The following is a 15393-nucleotide window of genomic DNA, read 5'->3' as shown; positions in this document are numbered from 1 at the left end:
CGATTTCCCGTAAATCCCGGGCTTGACCTGTATAGTCGAATGTATACAAAGAAAGTACCCTGTGAGTAAACTCATTTCCAAAACGATTTTTTAAATTATCTTTTCACCACTAAAACGCATGAGACTTGTAGTTTTTAAAAATGTTTTCATTTTTGATGAGACGCTGAATAAAAGAAGTTTAATCGACGGCAAACGAAAACCCGCCATTTCCCGTAAACCCCGGACTCGACCCGTATAGTCAAAAATATACAAAGAAAGTACCCAGGGAGTAAACTCATTTCCCGAACGATTTTTTATATTATTTTCTTTACCACTAAACGCATGAGACTTGTAGTTTTCAAAAATATTTTCATATTCGATGGGACGCTGAATAAAAGAAGTTTAATCGCCGGCAAACGAAAATCCGCGATTTCCCGTAAATCCCGGACTCGGCCCATATAGTCAAAAGTATACAAAGAAAGTACCCAGGGAGTAAACTCAATTCCCGAACGATTTTTTAAATTATTTTTTCACCACTAAAACGCATGAGACTTGTAGTTTTCAAAAATGTTTTCATTTTTGATGAGACGCTCAATGAAAGAGGTTTAATCGCCGGCAAACGAAATCCCGCGTTTTCCCGTAAATCCGGGGCTTGGCCCGTATAGTCGAATGTATACAAAGAAAGTACCCTGTGAGTAAACTCATTTTCCGAACGATTTTTTAAATTATTTTTTCACCACTACAACGCATGAGACTTGTAGTTTTCAAAAATGTTTTCATTTTTGATGAGACACTGAGGAAAAAAGTTTAATCGCCGGCAAACGAAAACCCGCCATTTCCCGTAAACCCCGGACTCGGCCCGTATAGTCAAAAGTATACAAAGAAAGTACCCAGGGAGTAAACCCATTTTCCGAACGATTTTTTAAATTATTTTTTCACCACTACAACGCATGAGACTTGTAGTTTTCAAAAATATTTTCATTTTTGATGAGAGGGTTAATGAAAGAAGTTTAATCGCCGGCAAACGAAATCCCGCGATTTCCCGTAAATCCCGGGCTTGGCCCGTGTAGTCGAATGTATACAAAGAAAGTACCCTGTGAGTAAACTCATTTCCAAAACGATTTTTTAAATTATCTTTTCACCACTAAAACGCATGAGACTTGTAGTTTTTAAGAATGTTTTCATTTTTGATGAGACGCTGAATAAAAGAAGTTTAATCGACGGCAAACGAAAACCCGCCATTTCCCGTAAACCCCGGACTTGACCCGTATAGTCAAAAGTATACAAAGAAAGTACCCAGGGAGTAAACTCATTTCCCGAACGATTTTTTATATTATTTTCTTTACCACTAAACGCATGAGACTTGTAGTTTTCAAAAATATTTTCATATTTGATGGGACGCTGAATAAAGGAAGTTTAATCGCCGGCAAACAAAAATCCGCGATTTCCCGTAAATCCCGGACTCGGCCCGTATAGTCAAAAGTATACAAAGAAAGTACCCAGGGAGTAAACTCATTTCCCGAACGATTTTTTAAATTATTTTTTCACCACTAAAACGCATGAGACTTGTAGTTTTCAAAAATGTTTTCATTTTTGATGAGACGCTTAATGAAAGAGGTTTAATCGCCAGCAAACGAAATCCCGCGTTTTCCCGTAAATCCGGGGCTTGGCCCGTATAGTCGAATGTATACAAAGAAAGTACCCTGTGAGTAAACTCATTTTCGGAACGATTTTTTAAATTATTTTTTCACCACTACAACGCATGAGACTTGTAGTTTTCAAAAATGTTTATATTTTTGATGAGACACTGAATAAAAGAAGTTTAATCGCCGGCAAACGAAAACCCGCCATTTCCCGTAAACCCCGGACTCGGCCCGTATAGTCAAAAGCATACAAAGAAAGTTCCCAGGGAGTAAACTCATTTTCCGAACGATTTTTTAAATTATTTTTTCACCACTACAACGCATGAGACTTGTAGTTTTCAAAAATGTTTTCATTTTTGATGAGACGCTTAATGAAAGAGGTTTAATCGCCAGCAAACGAAATCCCGCGTTTTCCCGTAAATCCGGGGCTTGGCCCGTATAGTCGAATGTATACAAAGAAAGTACCCTGTGAGTAAACTCATTTTCGGAGCGATTTTTTAAATTATTTTTTCACCACTACAACGCATGAGACTTGTAGTTTTCAAAAATGTTTATATTTTTGATGAGACACTGAATAAAAGAAGTTTAATCGCCGGCAAACGAAAACCCGCCATTTCCCGTAAACCCCGGACTCGGCCCGTATAGTCAAAAGTATACAAAGAAAGTTCCCAGGGAGTAAACTCATTTTCCGAACGATTTTTTAAATTATTTTTTCACCACTACAACGCATGAGACTTGTAGTTTTCAAAAATATTTTCATTTTTGATGAGAGGGTTAATGAAAGAAGTTTTATCGCTGGCAAACGAAATCCCGCGATTTCCCGTAAATCCCGGGCTTGGCCCGTGTAGTCGAATGTATACAAAGAAAGTACCCTGTGAGTAAACTCATTTCCCGAACGATTTTTTAAATTATTTTTTACCACTAAAACGCATGAGACTTGTAGTTTTTAAAAATGTTTTCATTTTTGATGAGACGCTCAATGAAAGTGGTTTAATCGCCAGCAAACGAAAACCCGCGATTTCCCGTAAATCCCGGGCTTGGCCCGTATAGTCGAATGTATACAAAGAAAGTACCCTGTGAGTAAACTCATTTCCAAAACGATTTTTTAAATTATATTTTCACCACTAAAACGCATGAGACTTGTAGTTTTTAAAAATGTTTTCATTTTTGATGAGACGCTGAATAAAAGAAGTTTAATCGACGGCAAACGAAAACCCGCCATTTCCCGTAAACCCCGGACTCAACCCGTATAGTCAAAAGACGAAATCCCGCGTTTTCCCGTAAATCCGGGGCTTGGCCCGTATAGTCGAATGTATACAAAGAAAGTACCCTGTGAGTAAACTCATTTTCCGAACGATTATTTAAATTATTTTTTTACCACTACAACGCATGAGACTTGTAGTTTTCAAAAATGTTTTCATTTTTAATGGGACACTGAATAAAAGAAGTTTAATCGCCGGCAAACGAAAACCCGCCATTTCCCGTAAACCCCGGACTCAGCCCGTATAGTCAAAAGTATACAAAGAAAGTACCCAGGGAGTAAACTCATTTTCCGAACGATTTTTTAAATTATTTTTTCACCACTACAACGCATGAGACTTGTAGTTTTAAAAAATATTTTCATATTTGATGAGACGCTGAATAAAAGAAGTTTAATCGCCCTCAAACGAAAATCCGCGATTTCCCGTAAATCCCGGACTCGGCCCGTATAGTCCAAAGTATACAAAGAAAGTACCCAGGAAGTAAACTCATTTCCCGAACGATTTTTCAAAGTATTTTTTCACCACTAAAACGCATGAGACTTGTAGTTTTCAAAAATGTTTTCATTTTTGATGAGACGCTTATTAAAAGAGGTTTAATCGCCGGCAAACGAAATCCCGCGATTTCCCGTAAATCCCGGCCTTGGCCCGTATAGTCGAATGTATACAAAGAAAGTACCCAGGGAGTAAACTCATTTCCCGAACGATTTTTTAATTTTTTTTTTCACCACTAAAACGCATAAGACTTGAAGTTTTCAAAAATGTTTTCATTTTTGATGAGACGGTTAATGAAAGAAGTTTAATCGCCGGCAAACGAAATCCCACGTTTTCCCGTAATTTCGGGGCTTGGCCCGTATAGTCGAATGTATACAAAGAAAGTACCCAGGGAGTAAACTCATTTCCCGAACGATTTTTTAAATTTTTTTTTCACCACTAAAACGCATGAGACTTGTAGTTTTCAAAAATGTTTTCATTTTTGATGAGACGCTGAGTAAAAGAAGTTTAATCGCCCTCAAACGAAAATCCGCGATTTCCCGTAAATCCCGGACTCGGCCCGTATAGTCCAAAGTAAAGAAAGAAAGTACCCAGGGAGTAAACTCATTTCCCGAACGATTTTTTAAATTATTTTTTCACCACTGAAACGCATGAGACTTGTAGTTTTCAAAAATGTTTTCATTTTTGCTGAGACGCTTATTAAAAGAGGTTTAATCGCCGGCAAACGAAAACCCGCGATTTCCCGTAAATCCCGGGCTTGGCCCGTATAGTCGAATGTATACAAAGAAAGTACCCTGTGAGTAAACTCATTTCCAAAACGATTTTTTAAATTATATTTTCACCACTAAAACGCATGAGACTTGTAGTTTTTAAAAATGTTTTCATTTTTGATCAGACGCTGAATAAAAGAAGTTTAATCGACGGCAAACGAAAACCCGCCATTTCCCGTAAACCCCGGACTCAACCCGTATAGTCAAAAGACGAAATCCCGCGTTTTCCCGTAAATCCGGGGCTTGGCCCGTATAGTCGAATGTATACAAAGAAAGTACCCTGTGAGTAAACTCATTTTCCGAACGATTATTTAAATTATTTTTTCACCACTACAACGCATGAGACTTGTAGTTTTCAAAAATGTTTTCATTTTTAATGAGACACTGAATAAAAGAAGTTTAATCGCCGGCAAACGAAAACCCGCCATTTCCCGTAAACCCCGGACTCAGCCCGTATAGTCAAAAGTATACAAAGAAAGTACCCAGGGAGTAAACTCATTTTCCGAACGATTTTTTAAATTATTTTTTCACCACTACAACGCATGAGACTTGTAGTTTTAAAAAATATTTTCATATTTGATGAGACGCTGAATAAAAGAAGTTTAATCGCCCTCAAACGAAAATCCGCGATTTCCCGTAAATCCCGGACTCGGCCCGTATAGTCCAAAGTATACAAAGAAAGTACCCAGGAAGTAAACTCATTTCCCGAACGATTTTTCAAAGTATTTTTTCACCACTAAAACGCATGAGACTTGTAGTTTTCAAAAATGTTTTCATTTTTGATGAGACGCTTATTAAAAGAGGTTTAATCGCCGGCAAACGAAATCCCGCGATTTCCCGTAAATCCCGGCCTTGGCCCGTATAGTCGAATGTATACAAAGAAAGTACCCAGGGAGTAAACTCATTTCCCGAACGATTTTTTAATTTTTTTTTTCACCACTAAAACGCATAAGACATGAAGTTTTCAAAAATGTTTTCATTTTTGATGAGACGGTTAATGAAAGAAGTTTAATCGCCGGCAAACGAAATCCCACGTTTTCCCGTAATTTCGGGGCTTGGCCCGTATAGTCGAATGTATACAAAGAAAGTACCCAGGGAGTAAACTCATTTCCCGAACGATTTTTTAAATTTTTTTTTCACCACTAAAACGCATGAGACTTGTAGTTTTCAAAAATGTTTTCATTTTTGATGAGACGCTGAGTAAAAGAAGTTTAATCGCCCTCAAACGAAAATCCGCGATTTCCCGTAAATCCCGGACTCGGCCCGTATAGTCCAAAGTAAAGAAAGAAAGTACCCAGGGAGTAAACTCATTTCCCGAACGATTATTTAAATTATTTTTTCACCACTGAAACGCATGAGACTTGTAGTTTTCAAAAATGTTTTCATTTTTAATGAGACACTGAATAAAAGAAGTTTAATCGCCGGCAAACGAAAACCCGCCATTTCCCGTAAACCCCGGACTCAGCCCGTATAGTCAAAAGTATACAAAGAAAGTACCCAGGGAGTAAACTCATTTTCCGAACGATTTTTTAAATTATTTTTTCACCACTACAACGCATGAGACTTGTAGTTTTAAAAAATATTTTCATATTTAATGAGACGCTGAATAAAAGAAGTTTAATCGCCCTCAAACGAAAATCCGCGATTTCCCGTAAATCCCGGACTCGGCCCGTATAGTCCAAAGTATACAAAGAAAGTACCCAGGAAGTAAACTCATTTCCCGAACGATTTTTCAAAGTATTTTTTCACCACTAAAACGCATGAGACTTGTAGTTTTCAAAAATGTTTTCATTTTTGATGAGACGCTTATTAAAAGAGGTTTAATCGCCGGCAAACGAAATCCCGCGATTTCCCGTAAATCCCGGCCTTGGCCCGTATAGTCGAATGTATACAAAGAAAGTACCCAGGGAGTAAACTCATTTCCCGAACGATTTTTTAATTTTTTTTTTCACCACTAAAACGCATAAGACTTGAAGTTTTCAAAAATGTTTTCATTTTTGATGAGACGGTTAATGAAAGAAGTTTAATCGCCGGCAAACGAAATCCCACGTTTTCCCGTAATTTCGGGGCTTGGCCCGTATAGTCGAATGTATACAAAGAAAGTACCCAGGGAGTAAACTCATTTCCCGAACGATTTTTTAAATTTTTTTTTCACCACTAAAACGCATGAGACTTGTAGTTTTCAAAAATGTTTTCATTTTTGATGAGACGCTGAGTAAAAGAAGTTTAATCGCCCTCAAACGAAAATCCGCGATTTCCCGTAAATCCCGGACTCGGCCCGTATAGTCCAAAGTAAAGAAAGAAAGTACCCAGGGAGTAAACTCATTTCCCGAACGATTTTTTAAATTATTTTTTCACCACTGAAACGCATGAGACTTGTAGTTTTCAAAAATGTTTTCATTTTTGCTGAGACGCTTATTAAAAGAGGTTTAATCGCCGGCAAACGAAATCCCGCGATATCCCGTAAATCCTGGGCTTGGCCCGTATAGTCGAATGTATACAAAGAAAGTACCCAGGGAGTAAACTCATTTCCCGAACGATTTTTTAATTTTTTTTTTCACCACAAAAACGCATGAGACTTAAAGTTTTCAAAAATGTTTTCATTTTTGATGAGAGGGTTAATGAAAGAAGTTTAATCGCCGGCAAACGAAATCCCGCGATTTCCCGTAAATACCGGGCTTGGCCCGTGTAGTCGAATGTATACAAAGAAAGTACCCTGTGAGTAAACTCATTTCCCGAACGATTGTTTAAATTATTTTTATACCACAAAAACGCATGAGACTTGAAGTTTTCAAAAATGTTTTCATTTTTGATGAAAGGGTTAATGAAAGAAGTTTAATCGCCGGCAAACGAAATCCCGCGATTTCCCGTAAATCCCGGGCTTGGCCCGTGTAGTCGAATGTATACAAAGAAAGTACCCTGTGAGTAAACTCATTTCCCGAACGATTTTTTAAATTATTTTTTTACCACTAAAACGCATGAGACTTGTAGTTTTCAGAAATGTTTTCATTTTTGATGAGACGCTTAATGAAAGTGGTTTAATCGCCAGCAAACGAAAACCCGCGATTTCCCGTAAATCCCGGGCTTGGCCCGTATAGTCGAATGTATATAAAGAAAGTACCCTGTGAGTAAACTCATTTCCAAAACGATTTTTTAAATTATCTTTTCACCACTAAAACGCATGAGACTTGTAGTTTTTAAAAATGCTTTCATTTTTGATGAGACGCTGAATAAAAGAAGTTTAATCGACGGCAAACGAAAATCCGCGATTTCCCGTAAATCCCGGACTCGGCCCGTATAGTCAAAAGTATACAAAGAAAGTACCCAGGAAGTAAACTCATTTCCCGAACGATTTTTTAAATTATTTTTTCACCACTGAAACGCATGAGACTTGCAGTTTTCAAAAATGTTTTCATTTTTGCTGAGACGCTTATTAAAAGAGGTTTAATCGCCGGCAAACGAAATCCCGCGATTTCCCGTAAATCCTGGGCTTGGCCCGTATAGTCGAATGTATACAAAGAAAGTACCCAGGGAGTAAACTCATTTCCCGAACGATTTTTTAATTTTTTTTTTCACCACAAAAACGCATGAGACTTGAAGTTTTCAAAAATGTTTTCATTTTTGATGAGAGGGTTAATGAAAGAAATTTAATCGCCGGCAAACGAAATCCCGCGATTTCCCGTAAATACCGGGCTTGGCCCGTGTAGTCGAATGTATACAAAGAAAGTACCCTGTGAGTAAACTCATTTCCCGAACGATTTTTTAAATTATTTTTTTACCACTAAAACGCATGAGACTTGTAGTTTTCAGAAATGTTTTCATTTTTGATGAGACGCTTAATGAAAGTGGTTTAATCGCCAGCAAACGAAAACCCGCGATTTCCCGTAAATCCCGGGCTTGGCCCGTATAGTCGAATGTATACAAAGAAAGTACCCTGTGAGTAAACTCATTTCCAAAACGATTTTTTAAATTATCTATTCACCACTAAAACGCATGAGACTTGTAGTTTTTAAAAATGCTTTCATTTTTGATGAGACGCTGAATAAAAGAAGTTTAATCGACGGCAAACGAAAATCCGCGATTTCCCGTAAATCCCGGACTCGGCCCGTATAGTCAAAAGTATACAAAGAAAGTACCCAGGGAGTAAACTTATTTCCCGAACGATTTTTTAAATTATTTTTTCACCACTAAAACGCATGAGACTTGTAGTTTTCAAAAATGTTTTCATTTTTGATGAGACGCTTATTAAAAGAGGTTTAATCGCCGGCAAACGAAATCCCGCGATTTCCCGTAAATCCCGGGCTTGGCCCGTATAGTCGAATGTATACAAAGAAAGTACCCAGGGAGTAAACTCATTTCCCGAACGATTTTTTAATTTTTTTTTTCACCACTAAAACGCATAAGACTTGAAGTTTTCAAAAATGTTTTCATTTTTGATGAGACGGTTAATGAAAGAAGTTTAATCGCCGGCAAACGAAATCCCGCGATTTCCCGTAAATCCCGGGCTTGGCCCGTATAGTCGAATGTATACAAAGAAAGTACCCAGTGAGTAAACTCATTTCCCGAACGATTTTTTAATTATTTTTTTTCACCACTAAAACGCATGAGACTTGTAGTTTTCAAAAATGTTTTCATTTTTGATGAGACGCTTAATGAAAGAGGTTTAATCGCCGGCAAACGAAATCCCACGTTTTCCTGTAAATCCGGGGCTTGGCCCGTATAGTCGAATGTATACAAAGAAAGTACCCAGGGAGTAAACTCATTTCCCGAACGATTTTTTAAATTTTTTTTTCACCACTAAAACGCATGAGACTTGTAGTTTTCAAAAATGTTTTCATTTTTGATGAGACGCTGAGTAAAAGAAGTTTAATCGCCCTCAAACGAAAATCCGCGATTTCCCGTAAATCCCGGACTCGGCCCGTATAGTCCAAAGTATACAAAAAAAGTACCCAGGGAGTAAACTCATTTCCCGAACGATTTTTTAAATTATTTTTTCACCACTGAAACGCATGAGACTTGTAGTTTTCAAAAATGTTTTCATTTTTGCTGAGACGCTTATTAAAAGAGGTTTAATCGCCGGCAAACGAAATCCCGCGATTTCCCGCAAATCCTGGGCTTGGCCCGTATAGTCGAATGTATACAAAGAAAGTACCCAGGGAGTAAACTCATTTCCCGAACGATTTTTTAATTTTTTTCTTCACCACAAAAACGCATGAGACTTGAAGTTTTCAAAAATGTTTTCATTTTTGATGAGAGGGTTAATGAAAGAAGTTTAATCGCCGGCAAACGAAAATCCGCGATTTCCCGTAAATCCCGGACTCGGCCCGTATAGTCAAAAGTATACAAAGAAAGTACCCAGGGAGTAAACTCATTTCCCGAACGATTTTTTAAATTATTTTTTCACCACTAAAACGCATGAGACTTGTAGTTTTCAAAAATGTTTTCATTTTTGATGAGACGCTTAATGAAAGAGGTTTAATCGCCGGCAAACGAAATCCCGCGTTTTCCCGTAAATCCGGGGCTTGGCCCGTATAGTCGAATATATACAAAGAAAGTACCCAGGGAGTAAACTCATTTTCCGAACGATTTTTTAAATTTTTCTTTCACCACTAAAACGCATGAGACTTTTAGTTTTCAAAAATGTTTTCATTTTTGATGAGACGCTTAATGAAAGAGGTTTAATCGCCGGAAAACGAAAACCCGCGATTTCCCGTAAATCCCGGTCTTGGCCCGTATAGTCGAATGTATACAAAGAAAGTACCCAGTGAGTAAACTCATTTCCAGAACGATTTTTTAAATTATTTTTTCACCACTAAAACGCATAAGACTTTTAGTTTTCAAAAATGTTTTCATTTTTGATGAGACGCTTAATGAAAGTGGTTTAATCGCCAGCAAACGAAAATCCGCGATTTCCCGTAAATCCCGGGCTTGGCCCGTATAGTCGAATGTATACAAAGAAAGTACCCTGTGAGTAAACTCATTTCCAAAACGATTTTTTAAATTATCTTTTCACCACTAAAACGCATGAGTATTGTAGTTTTTAAAAACGTTTTCATTTTTGTTGAGACGCTGAATAAAAGAAGTGTAATCGCCGGCAAACGAAAACCCGCCATTTCCCGTAAACCCCGGACTCGGCCCGTATAGTCAAAAGTATACAAAGAAAGTACCCAGGGAGTAAACTCATTTTCCGAACGATTTTTTAAATTATTTTTTCACCACTACAACGCATGAGACTTGTAGTTTTCAAAAATATTTTCATTTTTGATGAGACGCTGAATAAAAGAAGTTTAATCGCCCTCAAACGAAAATCCGCGATTTCCCGTAAATCCCGGACTCGGCCCGTATAGTCCAAAGTATACAAAGAAAGTACCCAGGGAGTAAACTTATTTCCCGAACGATTTTTTAAAGTATTTTTTCACCACTAAAACGCATGAGACTTGTAGTTTTCAAAAATGTTTTCATTTTTGATGAGACGGTTAATGAAAGAAGTTTAATCGCCGGGAAACGAAATCCCGCGATTTCCCGTAAATCGCGGGCTTGGCCCGTATAGTCGAATGTATACAAAGAAAGTACCCAGTGAGTAAACTCATTTCCCGAACGATTTTTTAATTATTTTTTTTCACCACTAAAACGCATGAGACTTGTAGTTTTTAAAAATGTTTTCATTTTTGATGAGACGCTTAATGAAAGAGGTTTAATCGCCGGCAAACGAATTCCCGCGTTTTCCCGTAAATCCGGGGCTTGGCCCGTATAGTCGAATGTATACAAAGAAAGTACCCAGGGAGTAAACTCATTTCCCGAACGATTTTTTAAATTTTTTTTTCACCACCAAAACGCATGAGACTTGTAGTTTTCAAAAATGTTTTCATTTTTGATGAGACGCTGAGTAAAAGAAGTTTAATCGCCCTCAAACGAAAATCCGCGATTTCCCGTAAATCCCGGACTCGGCCCGTATAGTCCAAAGTATACAGAGAAAGTACCCAGGGAGTAAACTCATTTCCCGAACGATTTTTTAAATTATTTTTTCACCACTAAAACGCATGAGACTTGTAGTTTTTAAAAATGTTTTCATTTTTGCTGAGACGCTTATTAAAGGAGGTTTAGTCGCCGGCAAACGAAATCCCGCGATTTCCCGTAAATCCCGGGCTTGGCCCGTATAGTCGAATGTATACAAAGAAAGTTCCCAGGGAGTAAACTCATTTCCCGAACGATTTTTTAATTTTTTTTTCACCACAAAAACGCATGAGACTTGAAGTTTTCAAAAATGTTTCCATTTTTGATGAGAGGGTTAATGAAAGAAGTTTAATTGCCGGCAAACGAAATTACGCGATTTCCCGTAAATCCCGGGCTTGGCCCGTGTAGTCGAATGTATACAAAGAAAGAACCCTGTGAGTAAACTCATTTCCCGAACGATTTTTAAAATTATTTTTTTACCACTAAAACGCATGAGACTTGTAGTTTTTAAAAATGTTTTCATTTTTGATGAGACGCTGAATAAAAGAAGTTTAATCGACGGCAAACGAAAACCCGTTATTTCCCTTAAACCCCGGACTCGACCCGTATAGTCAAAAGTATACAAAGAAAGTACCCAGGGAGTAAACTCATTTCCCGAACGATTTTTTATATTATTTTCTTTACCACTAAACGCATGAGACTTGTAGTTTTCAAAAATATTTTCATATTTGATGGGACGCTGAATAAAAGAAGTTTAATCGCCGGCAAACGAAAATCCGCGATTTCCCGTAAATCCCGGACTCGGATCGTATAGTCAAAAGTATACAAAGAAAGTACCCAGGGAGTAAACTCATTTCCCGAACGATTTTTTAAATTATTTTTTCACCAATAAAACGCATGAGACTTGTAGTTTTCAAAAATGTTTTCATTTTTGATGAGACGCTTAATGAAAGAGGTTTAATCGCCGGCAAACGAAATCCCGCGTTTTCCCGTAAATCCGGGGCTTGGTCCGTATAGTCGATTATATACAAAGAAAGTACCCAGGGAGTAAACTCATTTCCCGAACGATTTTTTAAATTTTTCTTTCACCACTAAAACGCATGAGACTTGTAGTTTTCAAAAATGTTTTCAATTTTGATGAGACGCTTAATGAAAGAGGTTTAATCGCCGGAAAACGAAAACCCGCGATTTCCCGTAAATCCCGGTCTTGGCCCGTATAGTCGAATGTATACAAAGAAAGTACCCAGTGAGTAAACTCATTTCCAGAAAGATTTTTTAAATTATTTTTTCACCACTAAAACGCATAAGACTTTTAGTTTTCAAAAACGTTTTCATTTTTGATGAGAGGCTTAATGAAAGTGGTTTATTCGCCAGCAAACGAAAACCCGCGATTTCCCGTAAATCCCGGGCTTGGCCCGTATAGTCGAATGTATACAAAGAAAGTACCCTGTGAGTAAACTCATTTCCAAAACGATTTTTTAAATTATCTTTTCACCACTAAAACGCATGAGACTTGTAGTTTTTAAAAATGTTTTCATTTTTGATGAGACGCTGAATAAAAGAAGTGTAATCGCCGGCAAACGAAAACCCACCATTTCCCGTAAACCCCGGACTCGGCCCGTATAGTCAAAAGTATACAAAGAAATTACCCAGGGAGTAAACTCATTTTCCGAACGATTTTTTAAATTATTTTTTCACCACTACAACGCATGAGACTTGTAGTTTTCAAAAATGTTTTCATTTTTGATGAGACGCTGAATAAAAGAAGTTTAATCGCCCTCAAACGAAAATCCGCGATTTTCCGTAAATCCCGGACTCGGCCCGTATAGTCCAAAGTATACAAAGAAAGTACCCAGGGAGTAAACTCATTTCCCGAACGATTTTTTAAAGTATTTTTTCACCACTAAAACGCATTAGACTTGTAGGTTTCAAATATGTTTTCATTTTTGATGAGACGCTTATTAAAAGAGGTTTAATCGCCGGCAAACGAAATCCCGCGATTTCCCGTAAATACCGGGCTTGGCCCGTATAGTCAAATGTATACAAAGAAAGTACCCAGGGAGTAAACTCATTTCCCGAACGATTTTTTAATTTTTTTTTCACCACTAAAACGCATGAGACTTGAAGTTTTCAAAAATGTTTTCATTTTTGATGAGACGGTTAATGAAAGAAGTTTAATCGCCGGCAAACGAAATCCCGCGATTTCCCGTAAATCCCGGGCTTGGCCCGTATAGTCGAATGTATACAAAGAAAGTACCCAGGGAGTAAACTCATTTACCGAACGATTTTTTAATTTCTTTTTTTAAAAATGTTTTCATTTTTGATGAGACGCTGAATAAAAGAAGTTTAATCGACGGCAAACGAAAACCCGCCATTTCCCTTAAACCCCGGACTCGACCCGTATAGTCAAAAGTATACAAAGAAAGTACCCAGGGAGTAAACTCATTTCCCGAACGATTTTTTATATTATTTTCTTTACCACTAAACGCATGAGACTTGTAGTTTTCAAAAATATTTTCATATTTGATGGGACGCTGAATAAAAGAAGTTTAATCGCCGGCAAAAGAAAATCCGCGATTTCCCGTAAATCCCGGACTCGGCCCGTATAGTCAAAAGTATACAAAGAAAGTACCCAGGGAGTAAACTCATTTCCCGAACGATTTTTTAAATTATTTTTTCACCAATAAAAAGCATGAGACTTGTAGTTTTCAAAAATGTTTTCATTTTTGATCAGACGCTTAATGAAGGAGGTTTAATCGCCGGCGAACGAAATTCCGCGATTTCCCGTAAATCCCGGGCTTGGCCCGTATAGTCGAATGTATACAAAGAAAGTACCCAGGGAGTAAACTCATTTCACGAAAGATTTTTTAATTTTTTTTTTCACCACAAAAACGCATGAGACTTGAAGTTTTCAAAAATGTTTTCATTTTTGATGAGACGGTTAATGAAAGAAGTTTAATCGCCGGCAAACGAAATCCCGCGATTTCCCGTAAATCCCGGGCTTGGCTCGTATAGTCGAATGTATACAAAGAAAGTACCCAGGGAGTAAACTCATTTCCCGAACGATTTTTTAATTTTTTTTTTAAAAATGTTTTCATTTTTGATGAGACGCTGAATAAAAGAAGTTTAATCGACGGCAAACGAAAACCCGTTATTTCCCTTAAACCCCGGACTCGACCCGTATAGTCAAAAGTATACAAAGAAAGTACCCAGGGAGTAAACTCATTTCCCGAACGATTTTTTATATTATTTTCTTTACCACTAAACGCATGAGACTTGTAGTTTTCAAAAATATTTTCATATTTGATGGGACGCTGAATAAAAGAAGTTTAATCGCCGGCAAACGAAAATCCGCGATTTCCCGTAAATCCCGGACTCGGATCGTATAGTCAAAAGTATACAAAGAAAGTACCCAGGGAGTAAACTTATTTCCCGAACGATTTTTTAAATTATTTTTTCACCAATAAAACGCATGAGACTTGTAGTTTTCAAAAATGTTTTCATTTTTGATGAGACGCTTAATGAAAGAGGTTTAATCGCCGGCAAACGAAATCCCGCGTTTTCCCGTAAATCCGGGGCTTGGTCCGTATAGTCGATTATATACAAAGAAAGTACCCAGGGAGTAAACTCATTTCCCGAACGATTTTTTAAATTTTTCTTTCACCACTAAAACGCATGAGACTTGTAGTTTTCAAAAATGTTTTCATTTTTGATGAGACGCTTAATGAAAGAGGTTTAATCGCCGGAAAACGAAAACCCGCGATTTCCCGTAAATCCCGGTCTTGGCCCGTATAGTCGAATGTATACAAAGAAAGTACCCAGTGAGTAAACTCATTTCCAGAAAGATTTTTTAAATTTTTCTTTCACCACTAAAACGCATGAGACTTTTAGTTTTCAAAAACGTTTTCATTTTTGATGAGAGGCTTAATGAAAGTGGTTTATTTGCCAGCAAACGAAAACCCGCGATTTCCCGTAAATCCCGGGCTTGGCCCGTATAGTCGAATGTATACAAAGAAAGTACCCTGTGAGTAAACTCATTTCCAAAACGATTTTTTAAATTATCTTTTCACCACTAAAACGCATGAGACTTGTAGTTTTTAAAAATGTTTTCATTTTTGATGAGACGCTGAATAAAAGAAGTGTAATCGCCGGCAAACGAAAACCCACCATTTCCCGTAAACCCCGGACTCGGCCCGTATAGTCAAAAGTATACAAAGAAATTACCCAGGGAGTAAACTCATTTTCCGAACGATTTTTTAAATTATTTTTTCACCACTACAACGCATGAGACTT

The sequence above is a fragment of the Hydractinia symbiolongicarpus genome, chromosome 6 (assembly GCF_029227915.1).
Source record: "Hydractinia symbiolongicarpus strain clone_291-10 chromosome 6, HSymV2.1, whole genome shotgun sequence".
Classification (NCBI taxonomy): Eukaryota; Metazoa; Cnidaria; class Hydrozoa; order Anthoathecata; family Hydractiniidae; genus Hydractinia; species Hydractinia symbiolongicarpus.
This window is presented reverse-complemented; position numbering follows the sequence as displayed.